We start from the raw sequence: 22702 nt of genomic DNA, 5'->3' as shown, positions 1-22702 counted from the left end.
TTTTACTGAATTTTGAATCAAAATGTTCTTTAATTTACTTCATTTAGGTTTGTCTATTTTGGTGTTTTAACTGTGACTAATGGTATGTAGTTAATGTATTTTAGTTGTTCTCTGATTCACTGTATTTTCCTGTGGTAGATAGGCTATTGTGAACATGTGGACAGTACATATTTGAGCTGATTCTGAGTGAGATTAGACTTGTGGACTTGTGGACTGTGAAAGGCCAAAAAAGTGTGGCATTTCGCCCTTGTGAGAGTTCGACATTAGAGACAATTCATCATTGAAATGCAGTTAGACACGACTTTTTTTATCTATAATTAATACTTGTGTGAAGGAGTCAGTGAAATTGATTCTTGCAATGGTTTAGTGTCAGTGAGAACTCAGGCTAACAATATCAGCATGAAGTTAGACAGAGAGAGAAGGCAATGCAAGGAACCATTGTGATGTGTATGGAGTGTGTTATGTGGGTTGCGCAGATCCACAGTGCATCTAGGCAGCACCTTTTCACTGTGTCGTAACAGCAAATGGCCATATTCTGCATCATCAAAGAGAATGGGGACTTCTCTACAGAATGTGCTCACTTAAAAGACAGTACGAGACAGTTTAGGACACAAAGCCAAGAAAGAGTGAAGTGGGTAGACATCAACAGGAATAGCAAAGGGATACAGGACCCAGAAAAAACCATGTTTTACTAGAACTGTCCAGCAGATACATCAGGGGCAGAATTTGGGCAGGCAGGTAGTGAGGTGACGCTGGCAGCATGAGGCCTTGACTGGATGTTAACTCCTGGGACACATCTCCATTGTACCAGTTCTCTACCTGTTTGAAAGTAGAAGTCCAGCCAGCAGGAGTCTGCCAGTTGGCACCAAAGAAGCTGATAAAAAGATAGGTTGCAGGGAGGGACTCATAGATTATAAATAAAAAGGTATACATGCATTTTTTGACAGATGATGGCTGTGCAGCGGATAACTGTGGAATGTGGGGATCTCATAGCTGTATCAGTGGAAATGCAGGAAATAGGCCCCCAGTTGACTCCACTGAACATGAGTCCCTTAATCTGAAAGCCTCATTTTCTTAGATCTAAAATGCCACCACGCACAACCATAGAGGAAGACTCACACAGACCTATAGTGTGAAATTTAGTGTAAGCCTGTCTGCTGGAGCAGAAGATGGAAAACCTGCTACCACTCATTAGTAGAAAATCCAACCTAGGGCTGAATTTTATAAGCTTGCCGCCGTTCTCAGTGGTGAGCTTTGTACAGACATAAGAACATAAGAACTAGGAGCAGGAGTAGGCAATTCAGCCCCTCGAACCTGCTCCGCCATTCAATACGATCATGGCTGATCTTATCTCGGCCTCAACTCCACTTTCCTGTCCATTCTCCATAGCCCTTCAACCATTTACTAATTAAAAATCTGTCTATCTCCTCCTTAAATTTACTGAATGTTCCGGCATCCACTGCACACTGGGGTAGTGAATTCCACGGACTCATAAACCTTTGAGAGAAATAATTTCTCCTCATCTCTGTTTTAAATGAGCTACCTTTTATCCTAAAACGATGACCTCTCGTTCTAGATTGCCACACCAGAGGAAACATCCTCTCTACATTTACTTTGTCAATCCCCTTAATCATCTTATATACCTCAATTAGATCTCCTCTCATTCTTCTAAACTCTAGAGAGTAAAGGCCTAAACTGCTCAATCTCTCTTCATAAGACAAACCCCTCATCTCTGGAATAAATCTAGTGAACCTCCTCTGAACTGCCTCCAATGCAACTACATCCCTCCTCAAGTAAGGGGACCAAAATTGTACACAATACTCCAGGTGCAGTCTCACTAATGCCTTGTACAGTTGCAGCAACACTTCCCTACTTTTATACTCTATTCCTTTCGCAATAAATGCCAAAATTCCATTTGCCTTCCTTATTACCTGCTTTACCTACATACTAGTTTTCTGCAATTCATGCACAAGGACACCCAGATCCCTCTGCACCAAAGCATTCTGAAGTTTCTCGCTATTTAGATAATAATTTGCCTTTCTATTCTTCCAACCAAAATGGATAACCTCACACTTATCCACCTTAAACTCCATCTGCCAAATTTTGGCCCATTCACCTAACCTATCCATATCCATTTGTAAGTTTCTTATTTCTTTATTGCAACTTATTATCCCACCTATTTTAGTGTCATTTGCAAATTTGGCTATAGTATCCCTGCATCCAAGTCATTAATATAGATTGTAAATAGTTGGGGCCCAAGGACCGAACCCTGTGTCACCCCACTAGTTACATCTTGCCAACCAGAAAAAGACCCATTTATCCCGACTCTTTGTTTTCTATTGGTTAGCCAATCCTCTATCCAAGCTAATAAATTGCCCTGAACCCCATGTGATCTTACCTTGTGTATTAACCTTTTGTGTGCCACCTTGTCAAATGCCTTCTGGAAGTCCAGATATACTACATCTACAGGATCCCCATTATCCACTTTACTTGTTACATCTTCGAAGAACTCTAGCAAATTAGTCAAACATGATTTACCCTTTATAAAATCATGTTGACTCTGATGGATTGCGTTTAGACTTTCTAAATGTCCTGTTATTACTTCCTTAATAATGGGTTCTAACAATTTCCCAACGACAGATGTTTAACTGGTCTATCGTTTCCTACTTTCTGCCTCACTCCCTTTTTGAAAAAGGGCATTATTTAGCATTTTTCCAATCCACTCGAACCTTTCCCGCATCCAGGGAATTTTGCATATTATAATCAATGGATTCACTATCTCTGCTGCCACTTCCTTTAAGACCCTGGGATGTCGGCTATCAGGCCCTGGGGACTTGTCTGCCTTCAATCCCAATAGTTTGCTCAGTACTTTTTTCCTAGTGATGATGATTGTTCTAAGTTCCTCCCTTTCTATAACCTCTGCATTACCTGTTACGATTGGGATGGTACTAATGTCCTCCACCGTGAAAACTGCGGCAAAATACTGATTTAGTGTCTCTGCCATTTCTGTGTTCCTCACTATTAACTCCCCAGTCACATCCTCCAAGGCACCAACATTCTTTAGCTACTCTGTTCCCTTTTATATACTTATAGAAGCTTTTGCTATCTGTTTTTATATTTTGCACTAGTTTTCTTTCATAATTTACCTTTGCTCTTTTTACTACTTTTTTAGTAACCCTTTGTTGATCTTTAAAAGTTTCCCAATCTTCCAGCCTGCTACTGGTCTTTGCAATATGATATGCCTTAGTTTTTGTCTTTATGTTATCCTTAACTTCTTTGCTTAGCCATGGATGTTTTCTTCCCCTCTTAAAATCTTTTTTCCTCTCTGGAATATATTTTAGTTGGGGGGAATTGAATATCTCCATAAACATCTGCCACTGCTCATCAACTGTCCTACCTTTTAGTCTTCCTGCCCAGTCCACTAGGGCCAAATCTGTCCTCTTCCAATGTCCTCTTCTCGCCCTCAAACTGAATTTGAAATTCTAGCAGGCTATGATCACTCTTCCCTAGAGAATCCTTAACTATGAGATCATTAATTAATCCCACCTCATTACATAATATCAAATCTAGAATAGCCTGCTCCCTGGTTGGTTCCACAACATATTGCTCCAAAAAACAATCCCTAATACATTCAATGAACTCTCCCTCGAGGCTACCCTTGCCAATTTGATTAATCCAGTCTCTATGCATATTGAAATCACCCATGATTATTGCTGTACCTTTCTTACAAGCCCCCAGTATTTCTTGGTTTATACTGTGCCCCACTGCGGAACTACTGCTTGGGGAGCTATAGATTACTCCCACCAGGGACTTCTTTCCCTTGCTATTTCTTATTTCTACCCAGACTGATTCTAGGTCTTGATCTCCAGTTGCTATATCATCTCTCACTACAGCACTGATCTCTTCCTTTACTAACAAAGCTACACCTCCTTCTTTTCCTTCCTGCCAATCCTTCCGAAATACTGAGTACCCTTGGATATTCAATTCCCAAACCTGGTTTCCCTTCAACCACTTCTCAGTAATCGCCACTAAATCATACCCATTTGTCTCTATTCGCGCTGTTGTTAACTTATTTATTTTATTCCGAATGCTTCGTGCATTCAGATACAAAGCCTTTAAGTTTGTTCTATTATCAAATTTCCCTACTCTGATACGATTCCTTGGTGCAATATGACGTTCACATGTTCAGTCCCTACCTTTTATTTTCTGGTAGCAATCAGCCTCAACACTAACCTGCACTCCTACCTTCTCCTTTAACTTTGACTTCCTAATTTTCCATACAACTGAACCCTCCCCCACCCCCCACTGTTTAGTTTACAGCCCTAGTTATGCAATTCGCCAGGACTCTGGTCCCAGCATGATTCAGGTTGAGCCCGTCCCATCGGAACAGCTCCCTCCTTCCCCAGTACTGGTGCCAATGCCCCATGAATTCGCACGATATTTTGAGCGGGGGCTCATTTAAATGCAGGAGATGCAGCAGATGTAATGGGGGCGGCCACCGTCACTGGCAATGACGTCCGGCGCCACCGTGCAGTCTTCAAGCCCTATAGGTGTATTTGCATTTTGAAGTCAAAGAATGTGGAGAAGTGCAGTTACACATGGAATTACATTTTCACTCCACTCACCCACACCCCCCAAGGAAGAATTGATTCATGAATTGAACATTCCCCCTCCAAAAAAACTTTTATGCAGATCCCGATCTTTCCCTCCGACCTTTAACAACTTTAAACCTAAACCCCTTCCCACCAACCCCCCCTGAAACAAAAGAGTTCTTCCTGCTCCCCACCGCCCTGAGAATTTCACTCCTCCCCCCTCCCGACCAGTATCTCAGGTCGGATCTCCATATGGGGATCTGAAGGTGTGAGACTTCCGGCCACTGGTTGGAATGTCAGTGTGGGATGGTCGCCCGGTCGCCCGGTCCAGGTAAGTTAATTAACATTTATTTGAATTAATTTTATTATGCAAATCAAGGATCCGCCGCTGTGCGGCGGGAGGGCCCTACTGAGGCCTCGCCGCCGCCAGCAAAATGCGACGGGGCCTTCTTGGCTTCGGGGATCAAAGCGGGCCTCTCCCAGAAGAATTTTCCGGGCCCTCCTGCCATGACCCCTGACATCAGAGGGCTGGTAAATCCAGCCCCTATGTTGGGTAAAGAGATAGCCACTGAGTTCTAAAAAAGTCCATACTTGGTCAAAGAACAAGTGGCAGGGCCCCTATTTTATGAACATATCATCTGACTGTGCACGTTACTGTGCACAATTCAAGTTAACTGACTATTAAGAACCATTGTAAGCATTCAGGTACAGATGCACAGTAAATACAAAGGCAGATTGTGACTTTCCACAGACAGCAGTGCTTAACTCGTCACAATCTTTAGTTGAGTGATATAAGGTAGAACTTTCACTGTGTATTTTTTTTCACACTGGCACTAGAGTAAGCAATGTCTATGTAGTACATCCACTTGTGCTTCAAATGTTGCTATAGATCTGGAGGGGCCCAAATAGTGCAACCCCCTGAGGATCTCCAAAATAATGTCTGTTTTATGCTCCACAACTTAGCATTTTAAAGAAGCCTAACCATGGAGGAGGATGAAGAGGCCAATCGATGGCCCAAGGCCAAAGCAGGATGAAAATACTGAGATAAGGCACCCAGTGCAACAAGGAAAATGAATGTGTCAGGTGCTCTTATAAAAATTATCCAACTAAGTGGCTGAGCTGCCTATTGAAGGAACTCTCCTGTCCACATGTAGCCATTCAGCAGCACTGCCTTGTGCACTTCACCAGTTAACATTAATGTCTATTCCTGGTTGTCCAACATACGGCCTGCCAAACATGGTGCCGTCAATTAGGGGGTGCAGACCAAAGGGAGCATTGGGGGGGCGGTGGGGGGTGGTGAACACACTGAGACTGTGAGTGGGGGGGTGGGCGAACACACTGAGACTGTGAAGGGGGGCTGAACACACTGAGACTGTGGGGTGCAGGGGGGGGTGAACACACTGAGACTGCTGGGGGTGGTGAACACACTGAGACTGCTGGGGGTGGTGAACATACTGAGATTGCAGGGCGGGTGCATACGCTGAGACTGTGTGGGGGAGGGGTGAACACACTGAGATTGTGCGAGGGGGTGAACACACTGAGACTGCGGGGTGGGCGAACACACTGAGACTGTGGGGTGCGGGGGGGGGGGGGGGTCGTGAACACACTGAGACTGTGAGTGGGGGGTGGGCGAACACACTGAGACTGTGTGGGGGGGCTGAACACACTGAGACTGTGGGGTGCGGGGGGGTGAACACACTGAGACTGCTGGGGGTGGTGAACATACTGAGATTGCAGGGCGGGTGCATATGCTGAGACTGTGTGGGGGAGGGGTGAACACACTGAGATTGTGGGAGGGGGTGAACACACTGAGACTGTGGAGGGGGTGAACATACTGAGACTGTGGTGGGGGGGGGGTTTGCATACGCTGAGACTGTGGGGGGGAGTGAACACACTGAGACTGTGTGTGGAGGGGGATGAACACACAAACTGTGTGTGTGTCGGGGACATGTAAGTATACTGAGACTGTGGGGGGGGGGGGTCAACACACTGAAATTGTGTGGGGGGGGTGAACACACTGAGACTGTGTGTGGAGGGGGATGAACACACAGACTGTGTGTGTCGGGGACATGTAAGTATACTGAGACTGGGGGGGGTGGGGTCAACACACTGAAATTGTTTGGGGGGGTGTACACACTGAGACTGTGGGGGAACGGTGAACACATTGAGACTGTGTGTGTGGGGGAGTGGGGTTGGTGAGCAAGTTGAGAGGGTGAAGTTGGGCACACTGAGGTGTATCTCACTAAATCAGTGTTCAACATTGTGACGAAACATAGAAAAATAGGAGCAGGAGTAGGCCATTCGGCCCTTCGAGCCTGCACTGCTATTCAATACAATCATGGCTGATCATCCAAACTCAGTACCCTGTCATAGAAACATGGAAAAACGAGAAAGTATATTAACAAATTCGTGTTTTCATTTAAAGCTTTGATTAATGATATGATAACTTTTTAATGCCTTTATCTTTACAAAATTTGCTCACCAGCTACACACACAGCACAAAAATTATAATGTGGCTGCCCCACACAAACAGGTTGGACACTAAAATAAAAGCAAAATACTGCGGGTGCTGGAAATCTGAAATAAAAACAAGAAATGCTGGAACCACGCAGCAGGTCCGGCTGCATCTGTGAAGAGAGAAGCAGAGTTAATGTTTTGGGTCAGTGACCCTTCTTTGGAACTGGAGGGTCACTGACCCGAAACGTTAACTCTGCTTCTCTTTTCACAGATGCTGCCAGACCTGCTGAGTGGTTCCAGCATTTCTTGTTTTTATAACAGGTTGGACACCCCTGGTCTTACCTCTCCTGTGCTGCTATCTTTCACAAACCAATCCAACAGAAATTCTCAGGATGAAGTTCAAATGCAATGCAATGCATTTCATCTTATTCATCTACTTTGTGTCACATGTCAGTGATGTCCCCTTGGAGTTTCAGCTTCTTGGAATTCAGGTGGCCAATACCTCCTTGTGTTGATTCCCGTCATGATCCTGCATCTAATTCAGTCAGAAGCATCACTGCTCCGGCTAACTGGCTTTGCTTGCTTTCTGTCATGTGTACTGTCACTTCTGCAGGGGAACTGGTTATCACTGGAAAGACAGCAAGCAGATCCCTGCCTACCCCAGTCATGCATTTGCCAGTTGACACTCCCTCATTACATCTGATGATGCCCAAAGAAGTAAATCTTTGGACACTAATGAGGTCTATAAGTTTTTGCCTCAGTGTTATCTCAAACTGATTTCATAGCATGCTGAAGTTCGACAGCCAAGGAGGACAAGGCAGGTAGTACAGGAGTCCCCTGAGTGCATCTTGCTCTCTAACCGGTGTTCAGCCAGAGTCAAGTCCATAGCACCACAGGTAGCTCAGGAGTACAGTGTCACAGGAGGAAAAGTGAAAGTGATAGGAGATTCTACAGTTAGGGGATCAGACAAGTCTTTCTGCGGCCGCAGATGTGAATCCAGGATGGTATGTTACCTCCCTGGTGCCAGGGTAAAGGATGTCACTAAGCTGCTGCAAAGCAGTCTGAGGGGGGACGGTGAACAGCCAGGCAGGTGGTCCGTATTGGCACCAACGACACAGGTAGAAAGTGGGATGAGGTCCTGCAGGTGGATTTTAGGGAGCTAGAAAGGAGTCTAGGAAGCAGGACCTCAAAGATAGTAATCTCTAGATTGCTCCCAATGCCATGTGTTAGTGAGTATCAAAATAGGAGAAAAAAGCAAATTAATGTGTGGCTGGAGAGATGGTGCAGGATGGAGAACTTTAGATTCCTGGAACATTGGGACCAGTTGTGGGGAGGGTGGGACCTGTACAGGCTGGATGGATTGCACCTCAACAGAGCCGGGACCAATGTCCTAGTGGAGCGGTTTACTCGTGCTGTTGGGGAGCTTTTAGCTAACTTGGCAGGGGTTTAGGAATTAGGATGCAGCATTAGAAAGAAGTATCAAGGTGCATGAAGGATTGGGAGAGACAGATAGCATTAGAGTAAGAAATAGTAAGGCATATACTGCCGTCATGTACACCTTTTAGAACGCATCCATCAGTGCTGCCTCCGCAGCTTCCTCAAGATCTGCTGGCAGGACTGCATCTCAAGCATTGAAGTCCTGGAAACAGCCAACATCACCAGCATCGAGGCCATCCTCCTGTAAAATCAACTGCGTTGGGCAGGTCACGTTGCCTGGATGGACGCCAGTCACCTGCCCAAGATTGTGTTGTATGGAGAGCTGACCACGGGTAAAAGGAACAGAGGGGCCTCGTGCAAATGTTTCAAGGACTCCCTGAAGAAGTCCCTCATCGACCATCGCCAATGGGAAGCACCGGCCATAGATCATGATGCCTGGAGATGCTACATCAGGAGGGCTACAGACACCTTTGAGACTGAGCAAAGAACCAGCATGAAAGAGAAAAGGAAGAGAAGGATAAATCCATTTGCCCCCAGCAGTGACTACACCTTCACTTACACCCACTGTGGGAGAATCTGCCGGTCATGGATAGGCCTGACCAGCCACCAGTGGGCCTACAATCGATGAGTACAGCCAATGAGTACAACCTTCCTAAAATCCTTGTCCACGAAGAAATGCCAAGATAAGTAAGGCATTAAGTTCTTCTTCCTCTTCTTTGGCCTCCTTGTCTCGAGAGACAGTGGGTAAGCGCCTGGAGGTGGTCAGTGGTTTGTGCAGCAGCGCCTGGAGTGGCTATAAAGGCAATTCTAGAGTGACAGACTCTTCCACAGGTGCTGCAGATAAAATTGGTTGTCGGGGCTGTTACACAGTTGGCTCTCTCCTTGCGCTTCTGTCTTTTTTCCTGCCAACTGCAAAGTCTCTTCGTCTCGCCACGCTTTAGCCCCACCTTTATGGTTGCCCGCCAGCTCTGGCGATCGCTGGCAACTGACTCCCACGACTTGTGATCAATGTCACAGGACTTCATGTCGCGTTTGCAGACGTCTTTAAAGCGGAGCCATGGACGGCTGGTGGGTCTGGTACCACTGACGAGCTCGCTGTACAATGGGTCCTTGGGGGTCCTGCCATCTTCCATGCAGCTCACATGGCCAAGCCATGGTCAGACTAAAAGGGAATGCAATAAGGTCTAAATTAGGTTTGCAGTGCATGTCTGTAAATGCACAAAATGTGGTAATTAAAGTTGGTGAGCTGCAGGTGCAGATAGCTACATGGGAATATGATGTCATGCCAAGAACAGAAAGCTGCCTTAAAAAGGGCAAGACTGCATACTAAATATTCCTCGATACAAGTTGTGTTCAGGAAAGGTAAGGAAGGAAAGAAAGGAGGAGGGGTAACAGTATTGACTAAGGAGAATATTACAGTACTGGAGAGGGAGGATGTCCTAGAGCAGTCAAAGACTGAATCTATTTGGTTAGAGTTATGAAATAGTAGAAGTACCATTACACTACTGGATGTATTCTATAGGCCACCAACTTGTTTAAAAGTTGTGGAGGAGCAAATTTGCAGGGAAATTACAGCGAGGTGCAAAAGCTATAGAATAGTGATAATGTGAGATTTTACTTATCCCAACATAGACTGGGATAGTAATAATGTAAAAGACAAAGAGGGAGAAGAGTTTCTGAAGTGTATTCAGGAGAATTTTCTTGATCAGTATGTTTCTGGCCCAATGAGGAGGAGGCATTGCTGTATCGGGTTCTGGGGAATGAGGTGGGTCAAGTGGATCAAGTGTCAGTAGGGGACATTTAGGGTACAGTGACCATAACATCATAAGGTTTAGGTTAGCACTGGAAGAGGACAAGGAGCAATCTAGATTTAACATACTTAATTGGAGAGGGCCAACTTCAATGGGGGCAGAACAGATCTATTCCAGGTTAAGTGGAATTAAAGATTGGCAGGCAAAACTGTAATTAAAGAGGAGATGGTTCAAATAGAGTCAAGGTACATTCTCACGAGGGGGAAAGGGAGGGTAATCAAAGCCACAGCTCCCTGAATAACAAAAGAGATAGAGAGTAACATGAAGCAGAAAAAGGGTGCTTATGACAGATGTCAGGTTCATAATACAAGTGAGAATCAGGCTGCATGTAGAAAGTTCAGAGGGGAAGCAAAAAAGGAAATCAGAAAGGCAAAGATAGAGTATGAGAAGAGATTGGCAGCTAACAGAAATGGAATCCAAAAGTCTTCTATAGGCATTTAAATAATAAAACAGAAGTAAAAGTAGTAGTGGGGCTGATTAGGGACCAAAAAGGAAATTTATGCATGGAGGCAGAGGGCATGGCTGAGGTACTAAATGAATACTTTGCATCTGTCTTTACCAAGGAAGAAGATGCTGCCAAAGTCATAGTGAATGAGAAGGTGGTTGAGGTACTGGATTTGCCTAAAAATTGTTTAAAAAAAAAAGGAGGTATTAGATAGACTGGCTGTACTTAAAGTTGATAAGTCACCAGGACCAAATGGGATGCATCTGAGGATACTGAGGGAAGTAAAGGTGGAAATTGCAGAAGCGCTGGCCAAAATCGTCTAATCCTCCTTAGATATGGGGGTGGTGCCAGGAGACTGGAGAATTGCAGATGATACACCCTTATTCAAATAAAGGTGTTAGAATAAACCTAATGACTACAGGTCAATCATTTTAACCTTGGTACTGGGAAAAGGTTTAGAGACGATAATCTGGGACAAAAATAAACAGTCACTTGGACATGTGTGGATTATTTAAAGAAAGCCAGCATAGATTTGTTGAGGCAAATCGTGTTAAACCTTTTTTTATTCGTTCAGGGGATACGGGCGTTGCTGACAAGGCCAGCATTTATTGCCCATCCCTAATTTTCCTTGAGAAGGTGGTGGTGAGTTGCCTTCTTGAACCACTGCAGCCCATGTGGGATAGGTACACCAACAGTGCTGTGAGGAAGTGAGTTCCAGGATTTTGACCTGGTGACAGTGAAGGAATAGCGATATAGTTCCAAGTCAGGATGGTGTGTGGCTTGGAGGGGAACTTGCATGGTGTTCCCATGCAACTGCTACCCTGGTCCTTCTAGGTGATCGAGGTGTGGGTTTGGAAGGTGCTGTCGAAGGAGCCTTGGTGCGTTGCTGCAGTGCATCTTGTAGATGGTACACACTGCTGCTGCTGTGCATGGGTTGTGAAGGGAGTGAATGTTTGTGGATGGGGTGACAATCAAGTGGGCTGCTTTGTCCTGGATGGTGTTGTGCCTCATGAGTGTTGTTGGAGCTGCACCCATCCAGGCAAGTGGAGAATATTCCATCACACTCCTGATTTGTGCCTTGTAGATGTTGGACAGGCTTTGGGGAGTCAAGAGGTGAGTTACTCGCCGCAGGATTCCTAGCTCTGACTTGCTCTTGTAGCCATGGTATTTATATGGATACTCCAGTTCAGTTTCTGGTCAATGGTAACTCCCAGGATGTTGATAGTGGGGGATTCAGTGATCATAATGCCATTGAATATCAAGGGGAGATGGTTAGATTCTCTCTTGTTGGAGATAGTCATTGCCTGACACTTGTGTGGCGCGAATGTTACTTGCCACTTATCAGGCCAAGGCTGAATGCTGTCCAGGTCTTGCTGCATCTGGACAGTCTACTTTAGTATCTAAGGAGTCACGAATGGTGCTGAACATTGTTCAATCATCAGTGAACATCCCCACTTCTGACCTTATGATTGAAGGAAGGTCATTGATGAAGCAGCTGAAGATGGTTAGGCCTAGTACACTACCCTGAGGAACTCTTGCAGTGATATCCTGGAGCTCAGATGATTGACCTCCAACAACTGCAACCATCTTCCTTTGCGCTAGGTACGTCTCCAACCAGCGGAGGGTTTTCCCCCTGATTCCCAGTGACTCCAGTTTTGCTAGGGCTCCTTGATGCCATACTCAGTCAAATGCTGCCTTGATGTCTATGGCAGTCACTCTCACCTCACCTCTTGAATTCAGCTCTTTTGTCCATGTTTGAACCAAGTCTGTAATGAGGTCAGGAGCTGAGTGGCCCTGGCGGAACCCAAACTGAGCGTCACTGAGCAGGTTATTGCTATGCAAGTGCCGCTTGATGGCACTGTTGACGACACCTTCCATCACTTTACTGATGATTGAGTGTAGACTAATGGGGTGGTAATTGACTGGGTTGGATTTGCTAATTGAGTTTTTTGTTGAGGTAACAGAGAGGATTGATAAGCGTAATGTAATTGATGTGATGTACATGGACTTCCAAAAGGCATTTGATAAAGTGCCACATAATAGACCTGTCAGCAAATTTAAAGCCCATGGAATAAAATGGATAGTGGCAGCATGGCAGCACAGTGGCACAGTGGTTAGCACTGCAGCCTCACAGCTCCAGGGACCCAGGTTCGATTCTGGGTACTGCCTGTGCAGAGTTTGCAAGTTCTCCCTGTGACCGCGTGGGTTTTCGCCGGGTGCTCCAGTTTCCTCCCACAGCCAAAGACTTGCAGGTGATTGGTAAATTGGCCATTGTAAATTGCCCCTAGTGGTGGTAGGGAATATGGGATTACTGTAGGTTTAGTATAAATGGGTGGTTGTTGGTCGGCACAGACTCGGTGGGCCGAAAGGCTTGTTTCAGTGCTGTATCTCTAAATAAATAAATGGATATGAAGTTGACTGAATGACAGGAAACAGAGAGTAGTGAATGGTTATTTTTGAGACTGGAGGAAGGTACACTGTGGTGTTCCCCAGGGGTCAGTACTAGGATCACTGCTTTTCTTGAACTATATTAATAGCATAGACTTTGCTATACAGGGCACAATTTCAATATTTTCAGATGACACAAAACTTGGAAGTATTGTGAACTGTGAGGAGGATAGTGTTAGACCTCAAGAGGAGATAGACAGGCTGGTGGAATGGGCAGGCACGTGGCAGATGAAATTTAATGCAAAGACATGTGAAATGATACATTTTGGTAGGAAGATTGAGGAAAGGCAATATAAAATAAAGAGTGCAATTCTAAAGGGGGTGCAGGAACAAAAATATCTGCGGTTATATGTGCACAAATTGTTGAAGGTGACAGGATAGGTTGAGAAAGGGGTTAAAAAGGCATACAGTATTCTGGGCTTTATAAATAGAGGCATAGAGTCTAAAAGCAAAGAGGTTATGATGAACCTTTATTAAACACTGTTTGGCCTCAACAGGAGTATTGTGTCTAATTCTGGGCACCGCACTTCAGGAAGGATGTGAATGCTTTTGAGAGGATGCAGAAGAGATTTACGAGAATGGTTCTAGGGATGAGGGACATCAATTATGAGGATAGATTGAAGAAGCTGGGCCACGTTTCGGGTCAGTTCCGAAGAAGGGTCACTGACCCGAAACGTTGACTCTGCTTCTCTTTCCACAGATGCTGCCAGACCTGCTGAGTGATTCCAGCATTTCTTGTTTTTGTTTCAGATTTCCAGCATCCGCAGTATTTTGCTTTTATTGAAGAAGCTGGGGTTGTTCTCCTTGGAGAAGAGATGTTCAAAGCCATGAGGGCTCTGGACAGAGTAGATTGAGAGAAACTGTTCCTATTGGTGGAAGGGTCGAGAACCTGAGGCAACATGAGGAAAAGTTATTTTACACAGTGAGTGGTTAGGATTTGAATGCACTGCATGAGAGTCTGGCAGAGGCAGATTCAATCGTGGCTTTCAAAAGGGAATTGGACAATTATCTGAAGAGAAAAGATTTGCAGGGCTTTGGGGAAAAGGCAGGGAAGTGGACTCTGAGCTGTTCTTGCAGAGAGCTGACACAGGCACTACGGACCAAATGGCCTCTTTTTGTGCTGGAACCATTCTATGATTCTATCCTAATTTGTGTGTGTAAATTAAGTCTCTCAATCGGTTTTCATTTCCCCAGAACATCCTAAACTCTGAGACATCAAAGTGCTTGAATCCAGGCCTCATTACACACTTTCTGCAGCTTTTGTTTGAACATGGAGCCATCTTTGCCAACAGTGCTTCCAGTCAGCTGTTAGTGCATCCATTATTTTCCTTGTCTTACATACAACGTTTTAATATTTAATGTCCGAATATTCTTTTTATACTACATTATTCTATCATTTAATTTTCACAGGGGCCCTAGTGTATGGGTAATTGTGTTGGACTTGGAGCTACTAGGAGTTTATTGGACTGTGAACATAGTGTACAAATATTTGAAAAATCACTTGTACTCATTGTAGTTATCGAATCAGGGCTGCTGTTCTATAAAGCACACCTCTCTGCTACTCTGTCAACAATCAGGTCAGACTTTCTATCTTATTTATTTTATGGTGCTGTGACATAGAGATACAATATATTCAAACAGGTGTGCAGATACTGTGGCTTTTAATTTACAGTAGATGTGTAATAATCTGCAGTAATTTTCTTCCAAATAAATTGGACTTAATTCAAATGACTACGCCAAACCTTTCAACAATTGCTTCTGGTTGTTTCTGACTTTCTTAAAAATCATTTTATGTGTGCAATATGTTCTTGGTTGACATCATACAAATTATATTTTCACTCACCCTGTTTAAGTCATCATTCTCACAAAACTGTAATAAGCATGCCAGATTTCTTTTGCAAAACTATATGACTGTTAGTCATGCAATAATTGACTTTCCTGCAGGGCCTTTGTAATAGGTTATAGCAAGTTACCAGGCATGTAACCCTTTCATTGACTATGTGACTGTGAAAAGATTTTCAATGGAGTATTGTTGGTTGATGTGAAGATTGGTTTCAGTCTTTACTTTGTTCAATTTTAACTTTCATAATTGAGCCAAGCTGCATTACATTAACTTTGGAAAGATAGTTTTTTTTGGTTGAGAACTTGGGTAAAGGGCCATACTTAAAGATACTACTAGAGTAGAAAAAAGTAGAAAACAAATAAATCAAGTCGTGATTTTTATGGTACCAAGCTTGGGAAAGCCTGTAGAATGTAGAGTGACTGATAGCCAGGCTGCTGCTATTGCTGCTCTGTACCTGATTGCAGGAAGTGCAGGACTGGGGGACAGCACACAGCATTGTGCCTTTCTCTTTCTGAATTCCCTCTCTCCTCAGTTATGCACCCGAGAATTTATTCCACATTGATGACAGCCAATGTGTCTAGGTTTGACAGCCTATTAAAAATAAAGTGGAAAAATAAAGGTTAAGGGCAATATTTGCACACATGCTTCCAGTTTGTTTAGTAAATAATGAAACTAATATTTAAAAAAAGCATGCTAAAGCCATCTAAGAACAGACATCATCATGCTAACATCTGTTTCTCCACTTTGAATCCATAAATACAGACTGGATTTGGAAATCTAAATCTAAAATGACTTGAGGGGTAATTCTAACCTACTCCCCCATGTGAGCAACTGATGGGATTGTATTGGCAGCCCAGTTTACACCCTGCCTGATTTTACTGTATATTGACTTCAATGGAAAGGGAAGGTCAGGTGGGTTGTAACATGAATGGCCAATTTAATCCTACCAGTTAATTTAATCCTACTAGTTAATTTAATCTTATCAGTTTCCCACCGGACGTGTTAGGTTAAAATTACCTGAATGGTTTCTGAATCCTAGATTCAGCAGTTCTTTCTAAAAATGCTCACATCTATTCCATTCCCCATGATCATTTCATGCAAATTATCTGACAGGGATGTAACTACAGTTTTGCCAATTGTTGAGCAAGAGCTGCACCTTCACAAAACAGGATCCACCATAGGTGTATCCATGATATGATGGAACTCATCACTACATGTGCCTTAGTATGATGTTTTAGACAAGATAATAGTTTAAAACACAATCTTCTTAGATTATCAAAATGAATACTCCTTTTTATTTACTTAAGTGAAGAGACTCAAGTATGGCAGTCTTAGTCAAGAGTGCCATGGACTCTTTCAATTTAGTTTGACATTTAGGGGGATGAATTGCTCAGATTACTATGTATAGGAACATTGCAAACACATTCTTTTGAAATACATTTATGATTTCACTTCTCAGAGATCAGAGCAATTCTTCCCTTTAAAGGTCTCAGTTGAAATGCTGATGGGAGGTGCTGAGAGAATGAATTGGGCTTCTCTCCAGGGAGGGGAGAAAATCAAGGGTTTTTAGCCTTGAGCATTCTCATATATCTTGCTGCTCAAGAGCAGTATTCATTTCTTGAGGTCTGTGAGCTCGTTGGCCGAGTCAAAGCACTCAGCCAAGGGGTGACTATGTATATCTCAAAGAAGGAGAAAAAAGTCAAAAATGGGACAAAATATTGAAAAAAGTACCTTCATTCATTCCTGTGTTATCCCCCCAACCTTACTAGTGGACATTTTTTTTCCATTTGCGAGTTTAAGATAATATGTGCCACTGGCTTCTGAGCAGCTGTGTTAAATGCAACAAGTAGGAAGTGGGATTCAAGTGGACAAATTGGAATCATGTCTGATTTCCTCCACCATTATTAAGATAGCAAACAGCTTCTAAAAAGACCTTCATTTGGAGCCCTGGTTATGAAGTTAAAAACTCACTCAATCTGAAGGATAAAGTTGAATCTAGTGGTGTGGTGGTAATGTCATGGACCTAGTAATCCAGGGAGCTAGGCTAATGCCCTGGGGGCATGGGTTCATAATCCCACCATGGTATTTAAATTCAGTTATTAATCTCGAAATTTGCTGGTGACACCAAATTGGAGATGCAGCAAACAGTGAGGATGATATGAACCATCTGCAACAGGACATAGATATTCGAGTAGAATGGGCAGAGAGATGGCAGATGAAATTTAATATTGAAAAATGTGAGGTGATGCATTTTGACAGAAGGAATAGGGAGAGACAATACACTTAATGGCACAGTTCTAAAGAGTGTGCAGGAACAGAGGACCTGGGGGTGCATCTGCATCGATCTTTGAAAGTGGCAGGACATTTTGAGAGAACGGTTAGTAAAGCATATGGGGTCTTGGGATTCATAAAGCGAGGCATTGAGTACAAAAGCAGGGAAGTTATGCTGAACCTTTAGAAAGCTCTGGTTAGGCTCAAACTGGAGCATTGCGTCCAGTGCTGGTCACCACATTTCAGGAAGGAAGTGAGGGTGCAGAGGAGATTTACCACAGTGGTTCCAGGGATGGAAAATTTTAGTTACAAGGTTAGGTTGCAAAAGCTGGGTTTGTTCACCTTAGAACTAAGGAGATTGAGGAGAGATTTAATAGAAGTGTACAAGATTATGACAGGTATAGATAAGTTAGACAAGGAAAAGTTGTTCCCATTAGCAAATGATACAAGGACTGGCAGACACAGATTAAAAGTTTTAAGCAAAAGATGCAGGGGGAATATGAGGAAGCACTTTTTTACGCAGTGGGTGGTAATGATCTGGAACTCGCTGCCCACATGGGTGGTGGAAGCGGAGATGATCAATGACTTCAAGAGGAAATTGGATAGCCACCTGAGAGAAATAGACTTGCAGAACTATGGAGATCAAACTGGGGAGTGGAACTGACTGCATAGCTCCGTGGAGAGCCGGCAAGGACTCAATGGACCGAATGGCTTCCTTCTGTGCCATAAATGACTCTATGACTCACCACTATCATATTTTCTATTAAGGACCCCTGATGTAAGAAAAATACAGATTTTCCATTTTACAATGGCAACATGCAGTGCTAATGTATAATACTGTAGCATTAGCACCAGCATGATGCTTTATGCCCATTGGGCCAGTTCCAAAATATTACTCAATGACCACTCATGACACCTTGAAGCAGGTGTCCATGGATAGTGATCAGAAGAGAGAAAGTTAACTGTTTTTTAACCCTTCCTGGCTAATTTTAGCAGCCAAACTGTTGCCCTTACTGTGATTAGCCAATTAAGCACAAACTAGGAATTGAACCCAAGACTTCCAGATCTGGACAGTTCAATACCACACAATACAGAGCTTTTAACAAATTTAAACCAGCAGGTGAGCTTATACAGCAATCATTTAACTACTCTGCTGCTGGATAATTCCAAGCCTTTATGTTTTAGAAAGTATGATGTGGAAACAACAGTTTGTTTTTCATTAATGCACTTTACCAATTTTAAATAATGAGCAACAGCTGGAGCTAACTTCACAAGGAGTTTATATCCCTGCTCATTCCTTCCAAATTCCTCTTATTATCTCCAACAAGTAGAACCTAGATGGATGCAGTTTTTACAGAAAGTGACTTCATACAGCTGCTCTTGGTCAGGAAAAAATCAGAACCTCCTGTTAAGTGCATTTGAACAAAAATGTTTTAAATCTGCAATTTTTATAGCGTGACCATTCAGTTGAAACTTAGGATTTTTTTGATAATGTTCCTGTGAAACACCTTCAGACATTTTGCAATGCTAAAGGCACTACAGAAATGCAAGTTGTTGTTAGCATACATTTATAACTCAGGTTTGTTCTATGTGCAAAGCAGTTTCTGCTTCACATGAAGTGAAGTGTAAATCCAGTCAGGATACAGCCTGATGGGGAGGATCTCCCTACATGTTTAACCACCAGAGCTCTCGGGCTGAATTTTGTTCCCAGCCTGATGTCTGGTTTTGTGGCGGGTTCGGGGGCGCTGGAGAATTGGAGCAGCAGTGGCCCGTCAAGGAACCCGACACTGGGATTACCGGGCCCAATTTTCCCGGTGGCGGAGAAGCTCCTTAATGGCCCCTCCGCTGCTCTACGGCGGGACCCTGGTTTAAAATTTAAATTACATGTTCACATTATTTAAAATCTAATCTGCAGTGTTCTTACCTTCAGTTCCTGATATTCAGTGTGACAAGTGGCACTCACACGCTTTCACTTTCCCATCCAAGGAAAGCTGGCACCACTGAGGTGAGGAAGGGATGTATTTTGCAGTATTTGTATAGGGAAGTTGGGGGGGCGGGGGGGAAGGAGGCAACTCTGCACTTTGTTTATAGGAAAGGGGTCAATGATGCATTTCGCTGAACTGTCTGCAGGGTTGGCAGTCTTTTAAAAATGGCACCAGCACCAGTCCCACATTAGTGACGATGTGAATAATGTGACTGGGGGGGGAGCAGCCGCCACGAATATGTGAAGTGGCCACCCGCCACTGAATTGTGATGGCCTGGGTCCCGTGGGGGACAGCTGCCATTTTCTGTACCGGCTGCCTCTCCCAGCGGCAGGACTATAAAATCCAGCCCCTCATATGGGAAGGAAAGTTGTAATTCCAGGCAGACAGGAGTAAGGCAGTATATACAGGACAGATTATGATGAAGATCGGACAGGGGAGGCATTAACCTCTTTGCAGATACTAGTAAGCCTGCTGAGCATTTTCTAGAACTTTTTTATTTTGGTTTCAGATTCCAGCACTTCTTTTGTCTTTTGTTCATAAACAGGAAAGTGCTTGATTGCAGCTATTAGCTATGGGTTTCAATGTAATTGCTATCCTAGATTCTCAAATGGTGAACTGATCCAATATCTGATATGGGAACACCAAAGTGCAAAGGTGGCAATGAACTGAATTTACCTATTTCACCCTGAGATGAGCTTCCAATCCCATATCTGCTCCATCACCAAAATTGAAAATTTCACTAGGGTAACAGCACCGCTCTTTGCCTGTGCCTCAGCTCATCTACTGAAACCCATGCATTTGTCATTTCTAGACTCGATATTCCAATGTTCTCCTGGTTGCCTGTTACCTTGTACCCTCTGTAAAGTTGAGCTCATCCAAAACTCAGTTGTCTGTATCCTAACTCATAGCAAGTCCCATTCATTCGTCACCCTGTGCTTTCTGATCTACATTGGCTCCCAGTCCAGCAATGCCTCAATAAATTTTCAGATGAGCTCTTCTTCCATCACCTTTGCCTCTATGCCTACTTCTTGGGGCCAGGAGTCTTCCCCCTGCACAGTGGATCCTTTTACCTGTCCCCAGTATTCCTTCTGGACTCCTCCCTCTGGCCTCTTGCCCTCTCTAGATCTTTTCGTTGAGAACTGCCAGTGTGACATTGGCCGTCTCAATTTCTCTGCTCCCCTCACTCACTCTAACCTGTCTCACTCTGAACTTTCTGCACTTGCTTCTCTCAGGTCCAACTCTAACATTGTCATCAAACCTGCTGCTATTGCTGTCTGGTGTACTGATGTCTACCTAGCCGAAGCCAACGTCAACTCTGACACTTCCTCCTACCTCCTCGTGGACCATGACCCCACCACCGAGCATTCAGTCATTATTTCCAGGACTGTTACTGACCTCACCTTCTCCGGAAATCTTCCCTCCAAGGCCTCCAACCTCATAGACCTTTAACCTCGAACAGTTCGCTTCTACCTCCTTCCCAAAATCCACAATCAGGACTGCTGTGGCAGACCGATTGTTTCAGCCTGTTCCTGCCCCACTGAGCTGATTTCTTCTTTTCTTGACTTGATTTTTTTTTCTCCTTGTCCAGTCTCTTCCCACCTACATCTGTCACTCTCCTGATCCCCTCCATCATTTTAACAGTTTCCAGACCCAAACCATCTCCTTTTCACAATAAACATCCAATCTCTCTACATCTCCATCCCCCACCAGAACAGTCTGAAGGCTGTCCACTTCTTCCTTGAATGGAGGCCCAACCAGTCCCCATCCACCACCACCCTCCTCTGCCTGACTGAACTTGTTCTCACATTGAACAACTTCTCCTTCAACTTCGACTCACTTCCTCCAAATAAAAGGTGTTGCTATGTGTACCCGCATGGGTCCTAGCTATGCCTGCCTTTTTGTGGGATATATGGAACATTCTTTGTTCCAGTCCTACTAAGGCCTTTTCCCTCGCCTCTTCTTCTGGTACATTGATGGCTGTATCAGTGCTGCTTCCTGCTCTTGCCCGGAACTGGAAAATTTCATTTTCACCCTTCTCTCACCTTCATATGTGCATCTCCGACCCTTTGCTTGACTTCTCTGTCTCCATTTCTGGGGTTAGGCTATCAATGAATACTCATAAGCTCACTGACTTCCACAGCTACCTCGACTACATGTCCTCTCACCCTGCTTCCTGTAAGGACTCTATTCCATTCTCCCAGATTCTCTGTCTCCGTTGCATCTGTTTGGATGATGCAACCTTCCATACTAGTGCTTCTGATATGTCTTCCTTTTTCTTCAACTGGGGAATGCCTCCCAGTGTGGTTGAATGGGGCCTCGGCAGTGTCTATTCTATTTCACACACTTCTGCTCTCACCCCTTCCTCTCCCTTTCTGAACCATGATAGGGGTCCCCTTATCCTCACCTTTTACCCCACCAGCTTCTGAATTCAATGGATCATCCTTTGCCATTCTGCCACCTCCAGTATGATGTCCCCACCAAACACACCTTCTCTTCCCCTTTCAGCATTCCAAAGGGACTGTTCGCTCTGCGATACCCCAGTCCCCTCCTCAATCATCCCCTCCCTTTCCTAAGGCACCTTTCCATGTAAGCACAGGAAATGCAACACCTGATCTTTTACTTCCTTCCTTCTCACCATCCAAGGCCCCAAACATTCCTTCCAGGTGAAAGTGATTTACTTATATTTCTTTCAGTTTATTATACTGTATTCACTGCTCAACAATGTGGTTTCCTCTACATTGGGGAGACCAATTGCAGACTAGGCGACCGCTTTGGGAAACACCACTGTTCAGCCCACAAGCATGACCCCGAGCTTCTAGTGCCTGTCATTTTAATTCTCCACCTTGCTCCCACTCTGACCTTTCTATCCGTGGCCTGCTATAGTGTTCTAATGAAGCTCAACACAAGCTCGAGGGACAGCACCTCATGTTTTGACTAGACACTTCACAGCCTAATGGACTCAACACTGAGTTCAACAATTTTAGATCATAACTTCTGCCCCCATTTTGTTTTGTGTTTCTTTGCTAGTTTGTTTTTTTTTCTCTTGTTTCCCTCTTACTTCCTTTACTTTTCTTTCGGGCGGCAGCTGTTCAGGATCCTGCCGCTCACACCTCCTTATAAAAAAAGAACCATAGAAAAATTACAGCACAGAAGGAGGCCATTCAACCCGTTGTGTCCATGCTGGCTGAAAAATAAAACTAGTCACCTAATCTAATCCCACTTTCCAGCACCTGGTCCATAGCCTTGTAGGTTACAGCATTTCAGGTGCATGTCCAGGTACCTTTTAAAAGAACTGAAGGTTTCGGCCTCCACCACCATTCCTGGCAGTGAATTCCAGATACCCACCACCCTCTGGGTGAAAAAGTTTCTCCTCGTGTCCCCTCTTATCCTTCTACCAATCACCTTAAATCTGT

Source organism: Heterodontus francisci, chromosome 6, assembly GCF_036365525.1.
Source record: "Heterodontus francisci isolate sHetFra1 chromosome 6, sHetFra1.hap1, whole genome shotgun sequence".
Taxonomy (NCBI): domain Eukaryota; kingdom Metazoa; phylum Chordata; class Chondrichthyes; order Heterodontiformes; family Heterodontidae; genus Heterodontus; species Heterodontus francisci.
Note: the sequence above shows the minus strand (reverse complement) of the source record.